General features: G+C 43.2%; 1 protein-coding gene and 1 pseudogene across 3 annotated transcripts in view; both read right to left on the reverse strand.

The window, feature by feature from the left end:
- GRIA1 (glutamate ionotropic receptor AMPA type subunit 1) overlaps positions 1-27,740 on the reverse strand; it is a 307,685-nt gene that overhangs the window by 165,088 nt on the left and 114,857 nt on the right. The gene's annotated exons all lie outside the window — the stretch shown is intronic.
- Positions 20,677-22,806, reverse strand: LOC116586811 (annotated as a pseudogene).

The following is a 27,740-nucleotide window of genomic DNA, read 5'->3' on the forward strand; positions in this document are numbered from 1 at the left end:
CAAAATGTAAACAGGATGAGTATAATGTAAATGTAAACAAGCTTTTATTACAGCATAAAACCCTATTTACAAATACAGACCATGGGCTAGATTTGGCCCGTGGGTTGTGGTGTGCCAGCTTCTACTCTACACTTTTCTGCTACTGGATAGCAAGTAGGATGAGATGCTGGCAAAATCTGGGGAGAGATAAGAATAACTCAGTGTAGTACAGAATTCTCAAATCTCTTGCATCCATTTTCTTTCTTTCTTTTTTTTTTTTAAAGATTTTATTTATTTATTTGACAGAGATCACAAGTAGGCAGAGAGGCAGGCAGAGAGAGGGGGAAGCAGGGTCCCTGCTGAGCAGAGAGCCCGACGCGGGGCTCGATCCCAGGACTCTGAGACCATGACCTGAGCCGAAGGCAAAGGCTCCAACCCACTGAGCCACCAGGCGCCCCTTGCATACATTTTCTCTTGTGAATACCTAGCAGGGTAAATAGGGCAGGAATGATGACCCTTGAGCCCATGTACAAATGAGGAACCGAGGATCGTGCAGCTGAGGATGACAGAAATAAGTGGTTGCCTACCTTCCTTTTCCACACCTTGTGGTTCTTCTGTGGTGACTGTGGGGGTGGCAGGGGACAGGAGCCAGGAGAGGGTCAGAGTCAGTCAATGTGGTCCCAGTGGACTCTAGGCCACTGCTTGCTGGCTTCTGTACAAGAGCCAGTGGGGCCTCAAAGCTCACAGACTCCAATTGAAGGGTCAACATGTAGGCAGCAATATGGCAAGTAGGTGGGCTGGTTCTGACCTGCAGGCTACCTCCCCTGTGTGCTGGTTTTGGTCTACAGAAGGCTGTAACACTGCCTTACAGCTACAGATGACTCTGAGATAGGAGTGACCCCAATCCTGAGAGGGCAGGAACTTTGAGAGTTGTGAGTTTTTTTTTTTTTAATTTTTTATTTTTTCAGCGTAACAGTATTCATTATTTTTGCACCACACCCAGTGCTCCATGCAATCCGTGCCCTCCATAATACCCACCACCTGGCCCCTCAACCTCCCACACCCCGCCCCTTCAAAACCTTCAGATTGTTTTTCAGAGTCCATAATCTCTCATGGTTCACCTCCCCTTCCAATTTCCCTCAACTCCCTTCTCCTCTACATCTCCCCTTGTCCTCCATGTTATTTGTTATGCTCCACAAATAAGTGAAACCATATGATAATTGACTCTCTCTGCTTGACTTATTTCACTCAGCATAATCTCTTCCAGTTCCGTCCATGTTGCTACAAAAGTTGGGTATTCATCCTTTCTGATGGAGGCATAATACTCCATAGTGTATATGGACCACATCTTCCTTATCCATTCGTCGGTTGAAGGGCATCTTGGGTCTTTCCACAGTTTGGCGACCGTGGCCATTGCTGCTATAAACATTGGGGTACAGATGGCCCTTCTTTTCACTACATCTGTATCTTTGGGGTAAATACCCAGTAGTGCAATTGCAGGGTCATAGGGAAGCTCTATTTTTAATTTCTTGAGGAATCTCCACACTGTTCTCCAAAGTGGCTGCACCAACTTGCATTCCCACCAATAGTGTTAGAGGGTTCCCCTTTCTCCACATCTTCTCTAACACATGTTGTTTCCCCTCTTGCTAATTTTGGCCATTCTAACTGGTGTAAGGTGGTATCTCAATGTAGTTTTAATGCTCATCATCACTAGCCATCAGGGAGATTCAAATTAAAACCACACTGAGATACCACCTTACACCAGTTAGAATGTTTGTTTTTTTTAAAACTGGTTATGAGATGAATGGATAAAGATGTACATACACATATATACACACATACACATACAAACAGTGGGATATTATGCAGCCATCAACATTTGAAATCTTGCCATTGCAATGACGTGGATGGAACTAGAGGGTATTGTGCTAAGCGAAATAAGTCAATCAGAGAAAGACGATTATCATATGATCTTGCTGATATGTGGAATTTGAGAAACAAGGCAGAAGATCATAGGGGAAGAGAGGAAAAAAATGAAATGGGATGAAATCAGAGAGGGAGACAGACCATAAGAGACTCTTAATCTCAGGAAACAAACTGAGGGTTGCCGGAGTGGAGGGAGGTGGGAGGATGGGGCAGCTGGGGATGGACATTGGGGAGGGCGTGTGCTATGGTGAGTGCTGTGAATTGTGTAAGACTGATGAATCACAGGCCCGTACCCCTGAAACAAAGAATACATTATATAATAATAAAAAAAATAAAAGAAAAACTGGGTATGTATCAGAGGTTTCACAACATGGTAGCTGGATCCTTCAAGGCCAAGACTCAGCTACGTGCAGGGTTTTAGTCAGGAGTGCTGGGTGAGGGGTTGCAGTGAACGCTCTATTTGGATGGGTTAGAGTTAGATTTGAGGATAAAGTGAGGCAGGGCATATTTTTGGATTGGGTTCAAGGGCTGAGGAGAAGGTTGCAGTCCAGGGCTGGGGTGAGTGCTTACTCAGCCTCATTTGGGGGTAGGTGGGGTTCACTGAGGAGTCCAGGTAGGGACTCCATTTACTTAGTTCTGCCTCTGTGCAGCCTTTGGGAACGGGCACACTAACCCGCCAGAGCAAACTGAATAAAAACAGAGACATTAACCAAAGGGAAGGGGTTGTAGTAAAAACGGGCATCAGAGCTTTCCCTGCCTTTGGCCCACCTACTGCCCCACATGTCCTCTGGCCCCACATCATGAATCAACTTCTGCTGGTTCCTGAATGAACTATGACTATAAGGTACACCAGGTAAATCACTCACGAGGTGAGGCCAGACTCCCCCTTTGGCTATCTTGATTCTGTTCCCTGGGTGAGTGGGAGAAAAAAAAAATATATTTTGTTTCTTATTTGTTATTCTTTTCCCATAAAAATCATGCATATAAATGGGCTTTTTTAGGCCAAGCGGCAAGCCTACAGTGTAATGCACACCAATGAGCCTGATTGGCACCCGTCAATCAAGGCAAGGTTTTACCAAAATCTGCAGATGACTGCCCAAGGGGGCCGTAAAATCAGTGGAATTCATTTTCCAGCGAGGGTATACCCACTGAGGAGGGGAAAGGATGAGAAGGAGGGATAAAATGAGGCTAGAGAAGACGAGCAGTTCCAGATCTCAAAATTGCATGAAACCACCAGAAACCAAAGCTCACCTTGTCTGATACCTCTATTTGCTCCTGACCTCTGCCCTCGGCTGATTTTTGGAGCTGAACACTAACCCCGCGGAGATTTGGATACAGAAAAGCTTAATCTTTTTTTTTTCTTCTTCTTCTGTTCTTCTATTCCGTGGTCTCAGTGAAGCATGCTGGGAATACCTCATTTAAAACAAATGCTCAACCAGTAATAGAACATTGCTATGAACATAAACGTGCCTTTCCTTTCCAGCAGGGATGTGACAAATAATCAAAAGTCCACCAATCAGAGTACTTGACATCTAAGGTTGCAGGCTCGGCCCCCTGCCCGTCCTGCCTCTGCTCCCAGGCCATGCCCCCACTGCCTCAGCCTCACATTGCTCTTTCTCTTACCTCTCGTGACAGTCCAAACTTCCTTGCCTTGGGGCTTTTGCACATGCTGTTCCTCCCGTAAGAAGCTCTTCTACCTTCTTTAAATGGCCGGCTTCTCATTCCTCACGTCTCCATGTTCTCTAAAATATATGTACTGCCTTTGCACTCTCTACGCCAGGACCTTATTTCCATCATCTCTGTCTTTGATTATCTGGTTTCATCTTTGGTTTATCTGTGTAATTTCCTATCCCCCAATGGGCAGCGATTGTGACTGTTTTCTCTCCCACTACAGTCCTGGCATCTACACAGTGCCTGGCACGTGGGAGGCCCTGAAACACATTTGGTGAATGGAATGAATAAATGGCAGACCAAGCCTGCTGCTGGTTCTCTACATGACCTGAGGCGAGGTCTTTGGAGTTCGTTTCCTCATTCGTAAGAGATAGGGGACTCCGTGAGCTCGAACACTCTTCCACTTCCATAAGTGTTCTTCTCATTTTCCAGATGGGAGAAGCGAGGCCCAAAGCCCGCTGTCTAGCCTAGGGAGTGGAACGCAGGTCTCCTAGACAATCCACCAGCCGAGACTCTCCCCGCTGCTTCTCTGCAGAGATGCTTACCCCCCACTCCTGGTACTGAGTTCCCTAACAAAATTCAAATCACTTCGTAAGGTTTCTCAAGACGCAGGAGGAGAGAGCTGCTGCCCCAAACCAGTCCAGCCTGCTTGAATTCTGGAAGGAATTCTGAGAATACAAGCATTTCTCACTATCCTGGGGTGTTCTCTTTGTATGTCTCCATTAACATGAAGAGTACTAGGAGTGGGTGTGTGGGGAAAAGCTGAGATACAAGCTAATGCTGGGGAAAACAGAAAGTGAGGAAGGAAGGAGTAGAAGGAGTAGAAGGCACAGGTACCAATATGTGGAGCTGTTGTGAGCGTTTGAGGAAAGCATGTGCTTGCAGCTCATATACTAGCTTTACTGCTTTGGCATAATGCGCGCACAGGACTCCACGTGGGAGAACCTCACTGGCCCTCTTTCAGCCCTCCAGCCTCATTACTGATGGTCCATCAAACATGGAGACCCAAGTACGCTGATGAACGCAGCACACCACTTCCTTCCAGGTGTCCGTCCCTAAGCACACATTCCTCAAAAATGCCCCTGGACACCTGGAAAACTTCTACACATCCTTCAAGACCCCACTTACATGGAGACTCCATGGGGCAGCCTTCTAACCATCCCAGAACAAAATTACTTTCTCCTTCTGCGTTTTTAATACTTATCTTGATATTGCATAATTGAGCATTTTCTTGTTTGTCTCCTTCATCAGACTTTGAGCTTATTTACAGCAGGTCAAATGTGGGTCTAATTTGTTTTTTAAAGTCTCAGAGACTAGCCCTTGTCTTGATAGAGTAGATGCTCAGTAACTGTTGGTTGGTTTGCTCACATGTGGAGTGAAGGCAGTAATAGCTACCTTACCTCTGTGTTTACCAAAGTTCTAAATTCACTTTAAAGTGCGGTAAACATATAAGCTATCATTTTATTCTAGTTACACAACCAAATAAGAGATAGGCTGGACAGGATTTTATTATTCGTTTTATCCACACGAACCTCCAAGGGTTGAGAGGCTTGCTCTGAATAGCACAGTCAGTAAATACCAAACCAGAAAGAGAAACTCATGTGGCATGAATTCAGGTAGAGTGTTTTTCCCATCAGATCCTTTCCCTCGTCATTTGCTTCAGCTCTTCGGGTGTACCACGGCCTCCCCAATGCTGCAGCATGTACAGAGGACTCATCTCCCACTTCTGTTGGCTGGCTTCTTCCCATCTTTCAAGGATCACCCCAAGCAGATTACCCACTGTTCTCTGTCACAGCATTTAGTTTGTCCCCTTCATAGCACTTAACTCAAGTAGTAATTACAGTAGAAGCCCTTTTATCTGATGCCATAGGGACTGCAATTAGATTACTTGAGAATGATGGTTAAAAAGGAGAATCACAAAAAATGATTCATCGCAGGTATTTTCTTTTAGTTTAAAACACCTAAGTGCACATGCATTTATCAATCTTTTGATACAGTGGGAACTTGAAGACATTTACAAAATAAATGTAAGTACAGATTTTCCCCTCCAGATCTTTTAAAAAGAGATTTTATTTATTTATTTGACAGAAAGAGAGAGAGAGATCATAAGTCACAAGTAGGCAGAGAGGCAGGCAGAGAGAGGGGGGGAAGCAGGCTCCCTGCCGAGCAGAGAGCCCAATGCTGGGCTTAATCCCAGGACCCTGAGGTCATGACCTGAGCTGAAGGTAGAGGCCTAACCCACTGAGCCACCCAGGTGCCCCCTCCCCCAGGTTTGTTTGTTTTTTTTTTAAATACTTGTCTCACCTACACCTAATATTACAATATTTTTGGTGATTCATCTTTGCGACTTTCAAAAGTATTTAATTTATTTTCCAAAGACAGAGAACAACTTTGTTCTGCAGTTGTGTTTCACCAGCTTACATAATTTTTAGTTACATTGCCCAAATACAGTAAAAACACAGACATATAAATAGGTTTGGAGATAACAGAACTGATTCCTAGCACATTTCCAATGAAGTCCCAGAGTGTCACTTGGGGTGTTTACAGAGAGAATGGAGAATGCAGATTAATCCAAAGAGATGGCTGAATAGAAGTTGGTTATGAAGAGATTTCCCTGCATCTGTTGATTGTTGGCTTGTTAATTATCTGTTCCTCTTAATTTAAGGTCATAAGTTTTGAAAGCAGGACCTCTTTCTCCTTTTCTAAGGATGCTGACTTAGTGCATAGCATTGAGAAGTACAACCAGTGCCAAATAAATGAATTAACAAGTGAGTGGACTCTCTCCCTCAAGTGAGGACTTTGGTTTCCTCAACTGTAAGAGGATAGGCATGGATTATATAAGCATGGTCATTTGCTGATCCAGTTCTCTCCCACCAATCACATTACCGATAACTATGTCTACATTTCAAGTTCTGGTTTCCTCCATACATTCTACACGTAGCTTAGAGGGTTACATTATCAACCTCCCTCACACCCACACAGGCCATACAGCCACCACCACTGCCACGCTGCCACCCACCCTCCCTCCTGGGGCCATTTGTTGCTTTAGGATGATCTGCTTCCCCAGTGCCTCCTCCAAGACAGATATGCAGATGGCAAGGCCAGTTGTGGTCTGTGGTGCTGGAGCTATGAAATCTCTCCTGGGTGTACATCTTTGGGGAGATGTGAAGCCTGAAGCTGCTTTTGAGTACGGGTAGGAGGGGCCTTATTTGAAGATCTGAGGTAGGGGAAAGCTTGGATCTGCCTTATCTGAGACACTGGGCAAAAACCTTCCCTGGCCACCCACTACTTTGGGTTGGTCTCTTCTGGTCCCCATAGTGCTGAGATCCAGAGAGCTAAGATCTGGTAACTGCCTTGAGGAAGGAAGCTTCCATGGGTCTTCCAGCTATATATCTGCCTCTTATATCTAAGGGAAGAGAGGGGTTGATTTAGGATTTGGGGATTCTGGTCACCAGCATAATGACAGTGGCAACAAACGATGATGATGATGATGACGACGACGACGATGACGACGATGATGACAATGATTTCTAGTATTGCTGATTGCTGCTTGCATATATTGAGCACTTTGATGCCAGGAAATAGACTGTATTTCATTCAGTCCTTTAAACCCTAGAGGGTATGCACTATTATGATTATGATTATCATTATTTTATAAAAGAAGGACTGAGGCACAGGTCAGTGGACATCACAGGACCAGCCATGGGAGAGCTAGAATTCAGAATGTCTGATTCCACAATGTGAGTTCTTACTATTGTGCTGAATCATCTTTTAACATCTCTAACACCGTGACACTCACTGAGTAATTAACTTATTGATTGATTCAACCTATCAGTCATTTTGGGGAAATAAGGAGAAGGCAGGTAGGGAGTGTTTGTGATGACTGGCACTGTAGACAGTTGATAAAAATGAGGAGACTCTGGGGTCTTCTTTCTGCTCTCCTGAGACCAAGGATGTAAACATATTTTTTGGAAGATTTATTTATTTATTTATTTGAAAGAGAGAGAGAGATAGGGGAGCATGAGTGGGGGGAGGAGCAGAGGGAGAGGAAGAGAGAGAATCTCAAGCAGATTCCCTGCTGAGTGTGGAGCCCTGGGTCAATCTCACTTGTCTGTCCTGTCCTCCTTCCTGAGTAAGAACTGCCTTTTCCTCTGAATGTATATTGTACATGTACAACGAACATGCTGTACTTCTCCTATAGAATTTATTTCATTTTCTCTTGTACAGTTTTTACTAGTGGTTCATGAGTCCCCTTCCCTCATTACACTAGAATGTCCCTTGGTTCTTATTTTCCCCATAATGTATCACATAAGATCCCGTGCCCCCATATCCTAGCATCATATCCATGGAGCCCAGGTGCGGCTTCAGAATCCTCCTTGACCTAGTCACCAGCACTAAGATTAAAGGTACTTAAATCCTTGGTCTCAGGAGAGCAGGAGAAGAAAAGCCTTAGGGTCTCATTTTTATTAACTCTCTACAGAGTCAGTCATTACAGATATTACCTACCTGTTCCTCAGTTCTTCAATGCTGAGGCAGTTTAAAGTGTTTCCCATCTTTTTTTTTCTTAAAATTTTATTTATTTGACAGAGATCACAAGTAGGCAGAGGAGCAGGCAGAGAGAGAGAAGGGGGGGAAGCAGGCTCCCTGCCGAGCAGAGAGCCCAATGTGGGGCTCGATCCCAGGACCGTGGAATCATGACCTGAGCTGAAGGCAGAGGCTTAATCCACTGGCCAACCCAGGTGCCCCAGTGTTTCCCATCTTTTCCCCTCATTGGCTGTCATCTAGGCTCCAAGCTGTGAAGGCCCCAAGTCAGCACACAGTGCTGGGAAAGGCATTCTGAGGATGCCTTGTGGGAGAGGGAGCTGCATATACAACATGGAGGGCTGCTGCTTCCAGCTTCACTCAAAGCCAGAAGAGATGTGGAAGGTGGACCAGGGAGGGAAAGAATCATATCGTTGGCCTCCTCAAGGCCTGTGTCTACAGAGAAAAGGCAGAAAGGTCATTTGAAGTCCTCCAGGATATATTGGCCTGTCAGTACCCAACTTAGGGTCTAGAGTACAAGCCTACCCTGCCTGTCTTTATGAAGAAACTTGACTAGGATCTTCCTATTTCTGGGCCTCAAAGTTCTCATTGGTAAAACAAAAGATCTGGTGGGAATTCTCTACAATTCCAACAATCTCTGATGATTTTCAGCTGCAAGGTGATGAACAGGTGCCAGAGCAAGGCTGGGCTGCTGACCACCAAGGGCCCTGCTCAGGAAGTGGAACATGGTAGTGGTTTTGTGCATTCGCTCCTGGGTCTGAAAATACTCCAAAGTGTGCCCCGTCCAGTACAGAACTGTACCGCATGAAGAAGCTAAAACACGAAACCCAGTAATTTGGTCTACCATATGGACAAGAAAACCAGCACACAAAACAGAAAATCAAAGCTCAGATTTGAAGTGGGCAGACCTACTGGCTATGCAAGGATCTGGGGAGAGGGAAAATACAAAGGGGGCAAAGGCAAATGAATATGTAGGTGCATTTAGTTCATTTTTAAGTTACGCAGTAGTGGCTGGTTAGCTGCAGCCAGATAATGTTCACAGCAGCAATAACACAGAGTAAAAGCTATTGTTTATTGAGCATTTACTAAATATTTGCATTATTAAACATATGCATTAATTTCTTTATTCTTTACAACAATCTCATGAAGAAGGTATTAGCATCTCCATTTATAGACGAAGATACAAGGGTTCAAGGTCATGCAGACATGGCCAATCGGGGAATCACGACTAGGTCAGTCTACACTTCAACTCCATGCTTATAGCCATCCTCCCTTCAGAAAAGCCAACAGACAAACCAACATGCCTCCTTCTACCTATTTCCCTATGATGATGAGAATTTCATCACACCCTCTCCATTCATTCCAGTCCTTCAAGATCCACTCAAATACCACAGCTTCTGTGAGAACCTCCGTCAGGGTCAATCCACTTCCTGGCCTCTTAGCTCACAGTTCCATTAGTGCACTTAGAACTTTTCTGAGCTGTGCTGGAGTTAATTGTGTCTGGTCCTCCCTTTACACACAAAGCAAGTTGTTCAGACTGTGATTTTGGCACTTAGTGTCTTGCATTCCTGCCAGCCACGCCTGGATTTGTCTCTCGTCTTTTACAACGCGCCCTTCTGTTAAGGAAGGAGCTATGTCTTAGCAATCTCTCTGTGGACCTGGCACTTAATAGTACTTTAGGAACTGATGCTTTCTAGGTGAGGCTGGTACATGCAGCTGGTTTCTCCATCCTGTCTGCTCTATCAGCTGTGACCCCCACCCCCCACCCCCTCCAGTGTACTTTTCCTTGTGCCCTTCCCATGGTCAGGGCCGCTGATCAATGTCAGGCAGGGTTGGGGACTCCAGTGTGGGACAACTTTCAGACAACTGAGCAGGTGAGACAACTGCACTTCTCTCATGCCACGCTTGTCCCCGTGGTCCTCTTTCTTCCAAGGCAAGCCTGCACTCTTCGGTGTCATCAGAGTTCACTTTGGGGAAAGAATTGCTTATCTTATTCTCTCACCCTGGAGTTAGTCACTTCCTTCTTCCTTCCTGGAGAATAATGTCTCTGACTCTTATAAAGAAATCTCTAGAGATCATTTTTCAAGGCAGAGAGGCCTTAAGGGGCCACCTGGGATCCTGAGGTTCCTGTGCCTATGTTCTCTCCTGGCTGGATATCCGAGCCGTTAAGAGTAAGGGTTTGAGAGTGGACAAACTAGGTTTAATTCCCGTCTGTCCCTCGGACAAGTTACTGAGTAACTCTAGAATCTTGCTTCCTCATCTGTATTGCAAAAATAATAATAGTATCCACCTAATGGTGCTGCTTTGAGAATTAATTGCATTTAAAATGTGTTCTCAGCACACAGCTCCTGGCTACCATGGTGTCTGCTGCTACAGATACTACTGTTGCCATGTTGCTGGTGTTGTTTCGTAAACAACATTATCCCACGACTGGCGAGATAAGAGCCATGTGCAACTGAAGACCTTACCTCTGCAGTTCATAGAACGTGAAAAATCACATGTAGCTTCTGGTTGGGAGCCTAAGAATAGCTGTAGTTAAGTTTCTGCTTAAAAAATAACTTGCACGTTTTCAGGCTTTTGGAATCCAAGGTGCTTTAGAGAGCATCTTTATCAATTATGTTGTTTTATAGAAAACAGAAGCTCAGGGGGGTGAAGTGACATTTCCAGTGTCAATCAGCCACAAATCTGGCTAGTTGGTACTTCTGAGCTCGGTCCAGTGTATCTCCTACTGGGTATCCCTTGAGCTGTTCCCATTTTCTTGGATTGAACCACTGTGTGCCCCTCCACCTTCCCCATTCGTCCCCATGGTAACCCGGGCTCCATCTAGTGATGTTGCTTTGCCCGGAATGCGATGACGGTAGCGTATCTTGCTGCACGGACATTGCTGGGATGAGTCTATGTCTCTAGACAGACAAATTTCCACTCCACTCTGACCGTCCCTTACTGTCACTCCTACATGAGCTAATGCTGCTCAAAGTGACACGCTGACGTCTATATTAGTCTTGCTAGTCAGGGGTCCAGTCCTCCCGGTCAAATGCTGCCAGTGAACTCTTGCTGATGGGAATCACACTGGCATTCCGGAGTGAGTGCCGGTGATACAAAGCACAAGGGAAATGAGCTGGATTTGCCATTCCTCACATGGAGAGAGCAGAGTTAAGGCCTAGTGTAGCTACCAGAGATGAGATAAAGCAAGACCCTGGATGGAAATCATCAAGGTGCAGGCATGGGGAAGAGACCCCACCCTGACCTGGCCCGTGCACTTACAGAGCACACTGCACAAGCACTCTGCCCTGCATCTGTACCCAAATACACCTTATGCTCTACAGCCTCTCAACTTTTGTTTACATTGCTCTTTCTGCTTTCCTCTATTTTTAAAAATTATATAGGACTTTGTATCACTTTAAAAAATAATTTTATCCTGCTGTTTTGTTGAATAATCGTTAACTCAGTGAGGCAAGTACTTATCACTGCCATGTCACTGATAAGAAACTGGCAGTTTGAGGCTCCGGAGGACTTGCCCTGGGTTCCCCGGCTCATCTTCGCAGTCAGGCCTTCTGCGTTCTCCAGTCTCCAGATTCAGAGACTTTCCATATGTGAGTGTCGGGGGAACCTGGATCTAGGCTGATAGTAGACCTCAGCACGAGATCACGAGTTTAAATCCTGGCACTTGTCACTTGCTACTGGCTTGTGGTGTAAGCCTAAGCCTGTTGCTTAGACAGGCTGTGCCTCAGTTTCTCCATATGCAGAGTGGGAATAATCATAGTTTCTGTGTCAAAACAATGAGAGAAGTCAAAGAGCTTTTATGTGCAAAGTGCTCAGAACAGTGCCTGGCCCAAACTACCTGCTCAAACTACCTGGCACAAACATTTACCTGCATAGTAAATGTTGCTATGGGAACGACGCTGCTTCCTGTTTGAATTCTCTCTGCCAAGGCTCATCTGAAATGCCATAAAGTGTTATTCTAACTTTTTGTAAACAGATGCGATTCCTGCCGCTTTCAGACCCCATAATCATTTGTACTTTGCTCACAGCACACAGTGTGTTCTGCTGTGTGCTGGAGATACCCGTAAACTTGCTTTTCTCATCCTACTCCCTGCTTGCCTCTGAGTGCCGTGTTATCAGACAGAGCATTCTGATGGGAGCACAGCCCCTGCAGGGCCCGGCATGGTGCTTGCCGCTGAAGAGGAAGGCAGTTGGCAACTGCTGGTTACCCTGAACTCAGTTGAACCCAGAATTCCAGTTCCCACTAAGTCTAGAGTGTTAGGGCTGGAAAGGCTCCTTATGGATCAGCCAGTTCTGGGCTGCTGGCACAGGGAAAGATACTTGTCCAAAGTCACACCTGCTAGTGCCAGAAATAGGCATGGAAACCAGCTCTCGTCCTACCAGCAGCACTGGGCTCCACCCAAAGCACTGGGCTGTGTCTCTCTTCATGGGATGGAGGAGAAAACAGCCCACGTACCAGAAGTAAAGAGAAAAGGATGGGACAAATGACAGCACACGGCTAAGCTTCAATATCAGTCCTGCTCATAGAATAGAGATGCATTAGGGATGCATACCCAGAAGCCCCACCAGGGGGAAGAACATGAGTAAATTGTGTAACCAATAAGGTAGTTTCTTGGAACTAACTTGGTAGTTCTCTGCTGCATGAATGGATCAGGACCCCAGCACAGGAGAAGCTTCTGGATCCTGAATGTATTAAAATGCAAATCTTTACATGGTTCTTCTCCTCTTTCCATTTAACATGGAATCAAAACTGATGTCCTCAAACTTTGGACTCCAGAACACCTTCTTCTTGCTGAGATCTGTCCATAGAGGAGACTAGGACGCGTGGTCCCGGTATATAGAGGCTGTTTTTCATAGTTCTCGGCAGGATTATCTAACCTGGTAGGAATGAGAAAAGGTGAAGCTCTTATCAGTCTGTGCCCCAGAGCCTCTTCTATTGTCCAGTCTCTCCTTGTTGAGGCTTCAGAGAATGTTTAAAATGTGAAATACAGAGATAATTCTGTACTGGTCAGCTTAACTTGACCAGAGAAATGTTTCGATTTCTGGGACTGTCACATCTTGTCTTCAGAAGCAAGATAAGGTAGATGGGCTTTCAGATGATAAGCTCCCCCGCATCATCTCTGATGTAAATGTCTTGAGGGAGGGGCAGCCAGTGAGATGCTAGTTTCTGATGACTGGGGGGTCAGGCTTTAAAAGAGCACAAAAAGTAGGCGGGGCCTTAGAGTGGGGGACTGCTGAGGTTTACATCCTCACCTCATGCTTGTTCAGGTGATGACAACCAAGGTTGCCCTTAACCACCAGTGAGGGTCTGGGGGGGGCACGTTGGTTGCCAAGTCATGGTTAGTGAGAGATAATTGTTCCGACAGCCTTCCTGGGGAGAAATGCCTAGATGGCAAACAGCTTTGACCTTGGGATTTGGGGAGAGGTCATCTTATCCTTTTGGTGTCTGTATCCAATGCATGAGTCATTTTTAAAACATTTTAAATGTCAAGGATAAAAGTGCTTGTAACAGTTAAATTGTGAAGGTGCATTCGGGAGAAGTGAAAGAGACTTTTTGCAAAGGAAATTGATCTGGAAGTCATTTCCAACTGTTGACTGATTTGATCATACTCATTTGTATCCCTTAGATTATGAGAACCAGTTGTTGTTGTCACTTCAATCCAAATACGTTGGTTTATTTATACTGGGGAAACAGTATGTGATTAGCCTTCGAAGGGCTCATGCGCCATCTTACCAACATCATAAACCATGTGTGAAGAAAACTGGCACTAACTTCTTGTAATCTTTGCCTTAAAGAGCCACCTTCTCAATCCCTGATTAGTATCAACTAATACAACTGCTGCAAAGATGAGCCATTAGGTATGTTGAATGCATATTTTTTGGGTGGCATTTCTAAATTTAAGTTTCCCCTGGGCACAAGGGCGCTGACTTGACAATATGGATCCCATTACTTGCTAACAGTGCCATTTTCTATTATATCAACACCTTCCATGTTGATGGAAGTAATAGTGGTAAAGAATGAAAACAGAATTGGCCTACAAATTTTGAAGATTAATGGATTAATAAGATTGATCGCTTTTTATTGCTGTTTGTTTTTCACTCTTAATCAGTGTCTTCACGTAAAAAAAAAAAAAAAGAAAACCTTTATTCTCTTTCTCACTGAACGCTCCATCAGCTCATAACATTCTGAGCTGTCAGTAGTACCTCCTAGTAACATATAATAAGCCCCCGCTGACGCTGTTGAGCTTTAAGTTCCTTGAAGTCAGAGACAATCTGACATGAATAAGAACCAGCTCTGCAGGTCTGTCTCTCTTTGTGCTAAGTCCTGGAGGTAGTACTCTGCAGTGCAGGGTCAGCAAATGCATGGCACACATACTCCCCTCTTCTGCACCCAAGGCAGACATCACTAATTGATCATGGCATTCCTTCCAGTTTAGTCCAGTCAAGTCCTCAGAGTCCTCATCATCAGCATGCCTGGAAGCCACTACCAATTTCTCAGAATTGACAGGCTCGATAAAACCTATTTTCTGGCTTAGCCTTAATGGTTAAAAGCAAAGGGTTTGGAACTGGACCGACCTGAATTCAAGTCCCAGCACTCCCAATTACTTGCTATGTGACTTGAAGGGCAGTTGTCCACGTGCTCCAAATCCCAGTTTTGCCCGCTGTGAGGTCCCGGTTCCTCCCGCACTTTGGAGGCCTAAAATTAGGCGTTTTGTCCTCTGAGAAACCTCTCCTCCCATAAAGCTCAGTGTAGCTGCCCCACTAGGTCTTGGAAAACCCCCGAATGGATTCTTCCATGGTCCTTCTCGCTGGGACAGCTATGGGCCCCCTTCTTCTAATAACCCCCACTGGTGAGTGAGCTCCTTGAGGACAGTTACATTTCACAGTTATATTTTCAGAGCCCGTCAAAGTCCTGATACAGTAAATAGCTAAAATACGTGGTACCATTAATGCATAAAAATCACTTAAAATAGTGCTAAGAATATGACAAACGCTCCGTAAACATTAGCTCTTTTCATCTTTCTTGTTATGTTCCATAACTGTAAGGCTCAGGGAAGACTGCTTACCATGGAACTAGTTTTACATATGAACGATTTAAATCTGGATCGTGTTGCTCATCAGCTGCCAACAGTACCAAAGGTATCTATACTTTCTGCATCTTGAGAGGGTTGCACTCCTTAAAACAGGGCCATAATCTTTGTCTCCAGTGCCATGAAACCTAGCATGGGGTATGGTTTGAGAATCTGCATTTCTATCGTGTTCCCTGATGATGCTCTGCTGCTGCTGGTCCTGAGCCATCCTTTGAGAATCACTGACTAAGGGCAGAAAGGAGATAAGAGAGAAGCACTCTGGACTAGAGAAGAAACTTGAAGTTCTCTTTAATCTGCTCCAAGAGAGACAGCGATCTCCATTTAAATCCTGCATGATGTGTTTGCAACCAATTCTCATTAAAGTCAAGGAAGTTTACACATAAGTATCAGCTGCAGGACCTTGCTGAAGGATGAAAAAGCAGGGTTTCTAAATTTTGCTGATGGAGCCTGCAATTTTCCCCCTTTCTCAGTTGACAACTAGTGAAATGACTTGATATTTTAATATCTCACAGTTAATATCATAAGTTTGCAAGATACTTCATGTTTTTTCAGAGTGTTTTCATCATATTACCACATTTGATTCTTATAAGAACTGCTTTAGTGAGGAGGCAGGCAGGAATTAGCACCTCTCTTTGAATGACAAGGCAGAGTAAACCAGGACCCAGAATCCTCAATTCTTTGCCAGGTCCCTTTGCATGATACCACATAGTCTCTGACACAAGTGTCAGTTCTGCCTTTGAGCTCCCTTCATGTACTAAACATTAATTTATTTCAGATTGCTACAGATGCTTTGAGTTAGAAGACATCATCAGGAGACCTACTAATCAGAAGGTTTTTAGGCATTTGGGGATACAGATTTCATTGACAGCCTCAGGAAAGCTCTGGACTCTTAACACCATGCAGATGTGTAAATAAAATACAGTTTACAAAGCTTTAGGTTGTACACAGACCTATTAAATCCAAGGCCACCATGTTTTCATGACTGCAAGAGGCACCATTCCCAATGACTTAACTGTAGCCCTGTAAAGAATATACACAGACCACGGAAAAAGAGTGGAGGCCATATATCCAATTTTGATTGGCTGAATTTTATGATTTTTTTTAACAGATGAAAGACAGATTTAAGAACATCAGTGATTTTTTTTTTTTTTTTTTAGGTACCATAGCCAAATAAAGTCAGAAGTAGAGTGGAAGCAGAACTCCCAGAATGCAACGTGGTACTGTGGAAGGGAACTGGCCTTGGAGTCAGAGAAGTTTTCATTCTCAGCTTATACTATTTACTGGCTGTGAGACCTTACTTAACCCCTCCAAGATTCAATTTCCCCATTTTACTAACAGGAATCAGGAAAGTAAATAATGTTTAAAAACTATATTCTGAAAGGGATCTTCTAGTCTATGGATTAAATGAAAGACAATCTGTCAAGTGCTACACTGGTGGTGGCACTCAGTAAGGACAAGTTCCCGGGCTCCTGAACTATTTTCACAGCTCAAGTTCATATGTAACAACTGGCTAAATTTTCCTTCCTCTCAGGACAGGTAGGTTATACGCCTGGTTGACCAGAGACCATAAACACTGAGTCCGCTGGATCATACAAATCGCAGATGGTATCACTGCTTATGACTATGCTCGCATGATCTGTTACTCTTCTAAGTGCTTATGCCATAGCCCCATGGAGAATCCCACAGACATTCAGCCCTTAACCGTGGGCACAAAAATAGAAAAGAAAAATCTCAGCAAAGAGAAAGAAAACCCAGACTTTCGTAGTGTCTGGTTCTCCCTACATTTTTTTAAAGCTTACTTAAGCCTGTATAAAATTAATTCTTCCCTCTACAAAGGAATCACATTATACTTCCTAATCTACACAGAGTAATGATTTTCACCCTAATTTCTCAGTGTGTATTTGCATCTAATTCACATTTAGATTTAAGCAGAATTTATAGGTCACTTCACTGTATATACTTCATTGTGGATTACACATTAAAAAATAAGATCCTTGTTTCAGCTTATTACTGAACCCTAGAATGCCAGGAGTAAAAAAACCAAAAAACAAAAACAAAAAAAACCCAAAAACCATTGAGGCTTCACTTAATCCCTTCTATCATTGGCAAGAGGTGAATGCTCTAGGAAGGCGAAATGGTGCCCTCAAAGTCAAACAGTGAGGGTATAACAACAGAACCTGTACTTGAACTTACATTTCCTGACTCCAAATTCAGTATTCTCACTATATTTTTTCCTAGCCTGGCTCAGATTTTAAGAGGCCAGAAAGGCCCAGCCGTTGTAGCATTTCCTACTCTTCATTTTCTTCTGCTTTCATTGTACTTCTCCTAAAATAAATTTGGTGGACAGTGGGATAAACATACACATTCCCTTTCCATTTTAAATGAGTGGTTGGCCCTCGTTCTGCCTGCTGCTTGTATAAGGCCTCCATCACGATTACCCTCATCGACGCATTCCGTATGACATGGGCAGTGATCCTTATCTTCCGGCAGTAGCAGGGACTTTGTCACTGCCTGATTATAGAGGATGTCCTTCCCCAGGGAAAATGCCCTAAATCAGCCTTTTGGAATGAGTAAGATCTTCCTCCATTCCAAATGACTGGCTTGATGGAATAAAATAACCAAAGAGTTTAAATGATTTAAGTACAAGGATGAATTTGGGGGTTCCTGATCTAGTTCAAGATCCAACTCTTGTCTAATGTCCCATAGGGCCCATGGTCTCATCCCTGAAGAATCTAAGAAAAATATACCCTTTAATGAGACACTCCCTTTCATTAAATAAGTTAACAGTCAGGAGGGAAAACATTTGAACCAAACTCTATTTCTGACCATAGTCCTATCAAATTGTTAAGACCTGCCTCTGGAGTGAGTGAGGTCATGACCGTGTGTTATCTAAATCTGCACAGAGAGACGGCTGTGTCAACTTTATGAGGTCATTATTCTGAAATGTTTCCATTACTAGCATTGTCAGGAAATGGTATCTTTGAGAAAGGAGTAAACAAATTTATCTTGTGAGCAGCTAAATAATTTTAAATGTTTTGTAGAGAAAGACTTCCTAGTAGGTTCTGTACATGCCCTGCTTTTGTAAAAAGATCTTAGTATACAGAACGTCACCTTGGCCGATATGGTAGTGTTGTAGATGATAAATATTTTCAGAGCAGAGCACTGTATTTTATACTTTTTAAAACTGCCCCCGTGGATATCAAGGAATGGGATCTGGCACATAGTAGGCATATGATAACTGGTTGCTGATTAATGATCGTAAGCATTGGTGTATATGGCAACTTAAGGACTCCTGAGGAACTAGGGTGTTTTGTTTTTATTTGCTTTGGTGTCCAGTTGGCTTTTTTCCTTGGTGAGCATGGAGTCTCCTCTGGGTCCTAACCTCCTTGTCTGCTGTCACTCCTTCCTTTGTCAGCAGCCACTGCTCACTTCACACTCACTTGCTGCTTTTCCCATCCGATATCTGTTGTTAATAAGTCCAATGACCAAGACTGTGAAATCACACAACTTACACTTACACAGTTTTACAGTCAACATGCATTTGCCTGCAGGATGCAAGAGAGATGCAATTCTTTCATCTGGCTTAGAAAACTTTTTATTCCACATTTATATTTAGAAGTCTTCCAACATTGTAAGGTTGTTTAAAGTCTGAAATCTGGTTAAACGGGGATGTCCATAGGACAGAGTGTACACTATCTTCATAGATCATAATATTCTTTCTCTATTTTTTGAGGATTTTATTTATTTGACAGACAGAGACAGCGAGACACAAGCAGGGAGACTAGGAAAGGGAAAAGCAGGCTTCCCACTGAGCAGGGATGCTGATGCGGGCCTCGATCCCAGGACTCTGGGATCATGACCTGAGCCGAAGGCAGATGCTTAACAACGGAACCACCCAGGCACCCCCATAGGTCGTAATATTCTTAACTAGAAAGTTTAAACTCTAGATTCTATCTATTGCACTCTCCATCCCAGTCCCACAGAGATTTCTAAGCCCATCCACTTAAACTCTTGCTAAAGTGACAAAATTTTAAGCCAATTTACTAACCAAACAGGTTCTCTCTTGGGGGGAAAATCCAATAGACATGAAATCACATAATCCTGTTATTTTCCAGTTGTTACTACAACTACCCCACACATATCCAGACTCTCAATAGTCATAATAGGATGTGGGCATTCTCAGTGGAAGAAAACAGTTTGAAGAAAGTAAGAGAGGCCAAAACCATAGTATGCATATGACCTTTTCTGGGGGGAGGCAGGTTCTATCACCCTAGATGGAAGTGTGGGGTGTATCAAAAGGACTTAAGGCAAAAAAGAGATAGAAAGGAGGGTAAACTCAAATAATAGATATAAAGAGAAGGATACACAGTTTTATTGGTTGTGGAGACCCACCACAGGAGCGAGATGAAGGAATGACCTACTCTGAAGTATTCTTTAGTTGGCTAATTTTCTAAGATCTTACAGATTGAAAGGAGGTGGCTCAGTGAAAATCAAAGGCAAGGAGAACAATTAGGGGATCGTGCATACCACCCACTCTTCTTAATTCTAGTCACAGGGACCACATACCGTCTTTTCACATTTCCACTCCAGCAACCTTAGAAAAGACTAGATGACCAGACACAAAGCCAAAACTGGTGTTATACTTCTATATAAAAAGTGGCTAATAACACACCACTCTTCCCCAGAGAGAGTAAGCAACCCATATTCCTGAGAACCAAATGGCTGATGTATCCACTTCCTAAGAACAAAATGGCAGCCACCTTATAGAGGTCTGTCTATATGTTTAATAGAACAGACACATACAGTGGACTCAGACACACACTGGACTCTTCATTTAGACATTTAGCTCTTAAAAAGCAGGAATGGAGTGTGATCTCACTAGCTCTCTAATTTTCTCAGTATTTGATTGCTTGGCTCAGAGGAATCATTCTCTCTGAACTAAATATCTACAGCCTCTCTCACCCTGCCAGGAATTGTCTTTATACCCAAGGGCAGGAAATTTCATCATATCTCTATGCTTTTACTCAGAAGTGTCCTTCCGTCTGAAATGCTTTACTCTCTGAAGCTTCCCTAATGATCATACTAGAAGACAAGAAGAATACAAAGACAGTAGAAGTATCTAGTAGATACTAGAAGACAGGAACAGCAGTGGCCATTTTAAACATCTGAGTACTTAGAAAAAACAGAGCCCTCTGCTGAGCTCCTAATGTATTACTTCATTTCAGATTCCCAACCTCCTGATTTGTGGCATCTCAAAGGTAGAGATGAAAATGGTGGTAGCAGGAAAAAAACTAACTTGTCTAGGTTCATATAGTCCAAACATTCACAGGTAGGAAACTTAATAATTGCATGACCCTCAACTCAATTTTTTAAAAACATTTCTAAATGATATTTACATTTTTAGAATAGCACTTCTCTACAAATGGGTTACAACCTGGAACCTGGGGGAAGGAGGGACAAGGGGTTATCTGGAGAACCTGAAGTCCTAGGCTTCACCATGTGGTATCAAGTGTTGTCTCAAAAGGTCACCAGATCCAGGGATCCTCCTTCAGAGGAACTGAGAAATGTCCAATGCCAAATTCCGTCAGGAAGCAAATCCAGGAGTACTTGTGGGGTTTTCTGTTTGTTAGTTTATTTTTTGTTTTTTGGGGTTTTTTTGGGGGGGGTTGGAATCTCTGAAAGATGTAATATTAACATCAGACACGCTTTTTTTTTTTTTAACCTTCTAAAAGAGGTTCTAAGAGTCTTTTGTTTGTCCTGTAATAAGGTTTCCACGGAGGCCAAGGCCACAAACTACATCCTTAGTAGAAAGGCAGAACTCCTTATTAAGTTTCATAGTCTTCTTGGCTACCAAAGGGCCGATGTCTTTGTTGATTGCTATCAAATATCTGTCATCAATGTCTAAGTTGTCTTATTTGGACAGTTTATACCCTTAATGCTACAGGCCTAAGACTTTAGTAGAATCTGTACTTTTTACTTCTGGTGTGCTCCTTAGTTCCAGGTACTTGACACCATCCTCTGAAAATTCTTTAATGACCTATTTTGCAACCATTAGAATATCCTCAGGGCTAGTAGTAAGCTGATGGATAATTTGAAATATCTGGAAGCATTCTTCAAATGTTCTTTTCTTTCCATTGTCATCGACACTCATCTGATCATGGATTTTAATTCTTGGCTGTTAATTTCTTCATGGTGTTAGAACCAGTGCGTCCATTCAAGTGGGCATGAAGTTCCACTTTAGGTAATTCTGAGTAAAAGATTGCTTGCCCTGGCTTTTGTTCTTCCTTCATCATGATTTAGTAGAATAAGTTCTCCCAAACCTTTTATTCTTTGCATAAGAAATATGGCATATTTCAGTCAGTAAGTGTTGTGGTTTTGAATTTCCTTCAGATTGCTTTACTTCCTAATTTGGATACATTTTAGCTGTATATGTAGCTCTGGGCTCAGCTTCGCCACCATGATGGACCACCGCTCCTGAGTTTCTCCCGGCCTTGTGCCTGTAGAGCTGTGAGCACGGTGTAGGGGCAGTATGGAGCACCACAAACAACAGCTTCCTCAGCAAGAGTTTCCCAGCTGCGATGCCAATTCTGGTAGATGAGTGGAGTGGCCCTCCACTCATCCACCAGGGCTGTTACGTCTACTCAAGCGCTGTGTGGCCCTGCCCGCGTGTCCTCCCCAACTTTTCAAAAGTCTTTTGCCCTTAAGTTCCAGTTAGTGCTTAAGAATGTACTCTTTCCTTTGAATGCTGCTGTGTATTACCTGGATCCATATAATGGTAATTTCTATTTAAAATTCAGTCATTCCATAAATTGTTATTAAATGATATGCTATATGCCAGGCACTGTGTAGGCCCTGGGAAGATAAACTGCTATCCTGGGGGAACTCAAAGACTAATAAGCAGGAAACATAAATGATCGGGACATGGGGTAGAACAATTATGAACAGGACTTCCAACAGGGGCAGAAAGGAGGGAATAGCTAACCCAGTTTTAAGTGATTGGCAAGTCTTTCAGGGGGAAGTGTCAGTGAATCTGGGACCTACCTAAACAGTAAATAGGATTGTGGCAGGTGAAGAATGGAAATACCTCAGACCCAGGTAAGCCGCATTTGCAAACTCTCTAGTCTCAACATGTCTTTCAAGCATAGATGTGGGTCTTGAAATAATGGGATGGGTACATTTGGCATGGTTGATTCCAGAGTCAAACAGACTTGACTTCAAATCCTGATTCCACAAGTTCCTGGTTTTGTGATCTTGGGAAAGGAATTAGCATCTCGAACCCTCAGTTTCTCTATCTGGAGATGGACAGTAGTAGTCATGCCATCACTTAAGGTTGTTGCAAGTATGAAAACAACCTAATGATGAAGGGACATACCATAGCTTCCAGACAAAGCAAATCCCCAGTGATAGTGGTAGTGATGAATGCTGATAGTTGTTAGTGGGTTCACCTACAAACCACTCTCTGTGAATAGGAATCCAACTTACTTTTCTTTGTGTTTCTCACTGTGCCTTGAATTTCACAGATCCTGCTGACAGATTTGTGTGCATTTTCCATTAAATCATTAAATATTTATTGAACACTTACTATGTGCCTGGCTCTGTCCATCATACAATGGACACAGGAGTAAACAAAGCACATTTGTAGAAATTTCCTCCTAAAATTCTGATCAGTAGTTTCATAACATTGATGGTTACTTAAACTTTGAAATCAGGTTTGGAAAACAGCATCCAAAGCATTAGAATCACCTGACTTGTTAGTGATAATAACCGTAATTCCACTTGATGTTTCTGGAGAACCTGATTCCTTATCTTAAGAACTCTTCAACCAATTTAGTGTTTTTCCACCTGCTACGGGGTCCTGCCTGAATCTAAAATGATGATTTCCACTTCACTCCACAACCCACATCATAAAGTCTCCCTCCCATCCCAAGTCCTTATCAGCAACAGACTAATTTGTTAATTTGCTTGTCTTTCTCTTTCTTTTACTGCATTTTGCTGGTATCTGAGAGGCTGTCACCCTGCATAGAGAGAGGAGTGGATTATCAATCAAACAGCTTAAGTTTTAACCTCAGTTTTGCAAGTAAGCAATTTTGGCCTATTTTTCATTTTTTCTTTCAGTGAATATTAATGGAGTGCCTGATAGAGGCCCAGCATATCCTCGTTGAGGGTTCAGGTGTTGGAATCAGAATGCCTAAGGTAGGAACTAGCTCTGCAACTTTTCAGCCGTATAATCATGACTGAGTGACTTGACCATTCAGTTTTCTCATCTGCAAAATGGGGATAATAATCACATCTACCTCACAGGATAGTTCTAAGTATCAAATACACAAAGAATACCTTTAAAAATCTTAGAACAGTATGCCTGAAACTAGTAAGTTTTCAATGTTAGATGCTATTACTTTATTGTTGATGTTTGTTGTTACTCTCAAATGCCAGGCACTGTGTATGGTACTGAGGAAGTAATGTGGGAGGAGGAAGGACATGGTGTTTGTCCTTAGAGATCTTGCTTCTATTAAGTGAAGCAAAAAACTAAACAACTAAAAAACTAAACACTCACATAAATACATAGTTACAAATTATGACAAACACCATGAAGGAAATGAACAGGGTATGTGTGTGGTCTAAGGAGTACCATTTATTTATTTATTTATTTTAAAAGATTTATTTATTTATTTGAGAGAGAAAGCATGAGAGAGAGAGAGCACATGAGGCAGCGGGGGCAGCAGAGGGGTAGAGGGAGAGGGAGATGCAGGCTCCCCTCTGAGCAGGGAGCCGGATGCGGGGCTCGGTCCCAGGACTCCAGGATCATGACCTGAGCCAAAGGCAGACATTTAACTGACTGAGCCACCCGGGCGCCCCTAAGGAGTACCATTTAATATGAGACTTAAAGAACAAATAGGAGGTCAAGAGGTGAAGAAGAGCTATATGCTATGTGTGAAGGACTGTCCAGAAAGAGAGAAAAGCATGTGTAAAGGACCAAGGACAGGGACTGAAGGGCTTCTGTGGTTCCCTGTGAACAGTAAGACAAGAGGAAGCTGAGGCAGTGGGCAGGGTCTAAGCCACGCAGCAGAGTTGAAAAGTTTTCCTAAGGGCAGAGGATGGCTACTGATGGCATGTGGTTTCCTTTCTGGCACACAGACTTCCCACAACTAAAGTGAGAGGATTATATAAAAAATGCTCTAGAGCCCCTTTAACACCAAAGAATATAAGATTCTGTGATGACTAACAACAACAAAAAGGTGATTTCTGGGAAAAAGTAGAGAAAAATCAAAGAACTGGAGGTAGGAAAGGAAAGAAAGAGGGAGATAAGGAGGTAAGAAATAAAAGAAGCAGCTGACCAAAACTTCAGTGGAGACATAAAGTCTAGAAATGAAATGTTAAATGCTCAGCGCAGCGTTAAAGACTCGGTGCCTATGGCATCCGTGTGTGTAGGTGTGTCTGACTTATGCACGTGTTTGTACGTTCACTGACTTGGCAGGAACCCAAACTGGGGGAGCCTTTCCATGGAAGACAAATAAGTCTAGTAGGCTGGAAGTGGGGGGGCGGGGGGTAATGCCATGTCAGTCATCTTAGTTAAGTGCATGATTACTGGATATAAAGATGCATCTGGAGCAGCTCCTACTGGAAAGCTGGTCCTCAGGAATTGAAATGCTTCGCTGAGGCATGGTTCAGCGGCTCCTTTCAGGACCTGCTCTGTGGAGATCAAACAGAATTACATTAGGAAAGGAGTGGTTGAGAAAGTACTCTCTGGAACAGAAAATTCTGGGGGGAGAGAAAAGAAAAAGGAGTTTAGTCCAAAAAGAAGGACTGACTCCAAGAATGCTAATTTGTACAAGCCTTCAGAGGGACTTGGGCACTTCTTGCCTTAATATTCAGATGTGGTGGTGAGAAGAAGTATGCTAGGTAGTGAAAAGCAAAAAGAAATGTGTTCTTTGGGCCCCGATGTCTACTTTCCAGCTGAGTAAGGGTATCATTTAAGGATTTATGAAGGGGAAGGACACGGGTCTAATTCTGCAAACACTTTGTAATGGTAATACTGCCTCCATGCTCAGAACTTGCTACTGATATGGGTACGTATGGTTGCGTATCATATAAACCTGGCAGCAGATGCTCGGAAGAATACTGGTTGAGTTACCTCAGTGCAATGAGAAGTAAGAGAAGCCCCTTAAGGTTTATGAAATTTCTTTTCTGGTAAGGAAATAGCCACTAGCAATATGTCTTATTCCCTTAACTACTGCCTGATTCGCCAGTGGTTCAGTTAGCATATGCCTGATTTGAGTTAATAACAGCCGTTTAATAGACATTTACAATGTTTTAGGTACTTACAGCACATGATCGCACTGAATCTTCACAGTGCATTACAAGCTAGAGTCTAACATTCCCATTTTATACACAAGGAAAGAGAGTCTCAGAGAGGCTAAGGAACATGTATGAGGACACAAGTTGCTGGAACTGATAAGCAGGGCCATGTTCCATTTGGGCCCCAATTTTCTTATCCATAAAATGGAGCTGGTTCATACGCCTTCAGATTCTCATTTTCCCAAGGCTCCCCCATGAAGACTGCAGACTCAGCAAAGTCACTGGTGTTTCTATTTTGTGTACTTTCATAGCATGGGGGCACACTCTCGGCATTCATTCTCAGCACTCCAGTGCACTCCAGGATTTTAGGCTACTGGAATTTGTAGGAATTATTCATCCCTAACCCAGGTGCAAGTGGCAGGTGATGGCAATAATTCCTTACTTTCCTGCATTGGGTAGTCAAGGACGACCGCAGGCTCCCATTTCAGCTTATCCCAACATCACTGGCAGGCCGACCAGGAGAGCGTTCTCCCCAGTTTGCAGATGAGAAACTAAGTCTCAGACAGGGTGAGTGACTCCACCAAGGTCCAACAATGAGTTAAAAGCAGAGTCATGACTGCATGCTCGCCTCTCTTAAGATCCAGTCTGGCATCTTTTCTGGAAAAGCACACTACTTCCCGCAGTTGCAGGCTCCGGGGCCCAGCAGGAAGCAAAAATGAACAAATAGGCAGATGAGAAAACACTCTTCCCCCTGCCAATGCTCACTCAGCTTCAGCCAAACTTTGTCAAGTGAAAAGCAGGTCCAGATCTTTCCATTTTTCTTTTTTAAAGAAGCTAAGGATCTGGATTTTTTATGGGCAAGCCCATGATTTTCTTAAAAGCTACATATAACTTTTATTTTAAATCTCTGTGAGAACCATCAACATCTGTAAGTTGGATTCACCACTGGGTGATCAGTTTTCCACCTCTGTCTTATACTGAAGAAACAACAGAGAACTTGATCATGGTTGCAGAGATGTCTAGCTGAAAGCCCTTTTAGCCACAGGAATGCCCACTGCTTGGGAGATCCAAACCTCAATCAATTAAATCCCACAGAACAGTGGAGATTTTGAGTCCCAAACAAAGGAGGGTCTACAGAGATTCTCCAAATCCTCAATATAACCCCCTCATCTAACCAGGAAAGAAAGTATCTCATGAAGACAGCTTGTTTAGAACCTTAAATGAAAGAGTATAGAACAGAGATAAAAAACCAGGGCTCTGAGGACGTAAGATAAACATGTTAAATATTATAGATAATTACACTAATAAAAACAAATTTAGTTATAGACAGCAGCTTTTATTTTAGTTTTTCCATGTGCCAGTCACTATTCTATGGACTTTTTATGCAGTACTTTTAAAAATCCTTACAACAACACTTTGAGGTAAATACCACTGTTATTTCCATGGGTTTCCTGATCACTGACAGGGAGAGCTGAATCTTCTGCCTCATCTTTTGTGGTTTTGTTTTCCCCTACATGGCTCCCTAGAGGGCATTAACACTCCTGATACTGCCAGCTGCTCTGGAAGTGGACACCACACCCAAGGGAGATATACACCATCTGTTTCTAATTCATCCTGTCTTCAGTCTTCCATTCAATACTCCCCTGGTATCACATCATGACTGAGGCTAGACATCAGCTCTCAGTGCAATCTGGCATCTGTCCTCTCAGGGCAGCCCTGGGCCCCTTAGGCAACCCAGATCTTTCAGGCACATGGAGAATAGAATGATCACCCTATAAAACCTTGAGGAGCTCCCTCCACAAAAAATGTTTTTAAAACTCTAGCTTAATTTACCAGTTATATAATGTCATGCATAGAAGAAATAAACCTGGAAAGTCAAGTAGTACCTTATTGGAATGTTATCTTCTACTTTGCTTTGGAAAGGATTTAAGGAAAAAGTCTCAATCCCAAATGCCAACAGAGACTAAATTAATGTAAATGAAAAGCAACCCAGCCGGACACTACGACGAGTGGGAGAATGTACACCTCATCTAAAGAGGGGAAACTATGGCTCAACTCCAGCCTATTGTAGATATACCTGTTAACTTTTCAGGAAAGAGCACAGGACTTCCATTAGTGTTAATCGAGAGACTATAAAATTTGGACAAATGCTTACAATGAGGACAACTAGAAAAGCTGGACAAAATCTTCTTGAAGATGTCGATGAGCTGATAAGAAAGTGAAGAACTACAC

This window comes from Mustela erminea, chromosome 3 (genome assembly GCF_009829155.1).
Source record: "Mustela erminea isolate mMusErm1 chromosome 3, mMusErm1.Pri, whole genome shotgun sequence".
Taxonomy (NCBI): Eukaryota; Metazoa; Chordata; class Mammalia; order Carnivora; family Mustelidae; genus Mustela; species Mustela erminea.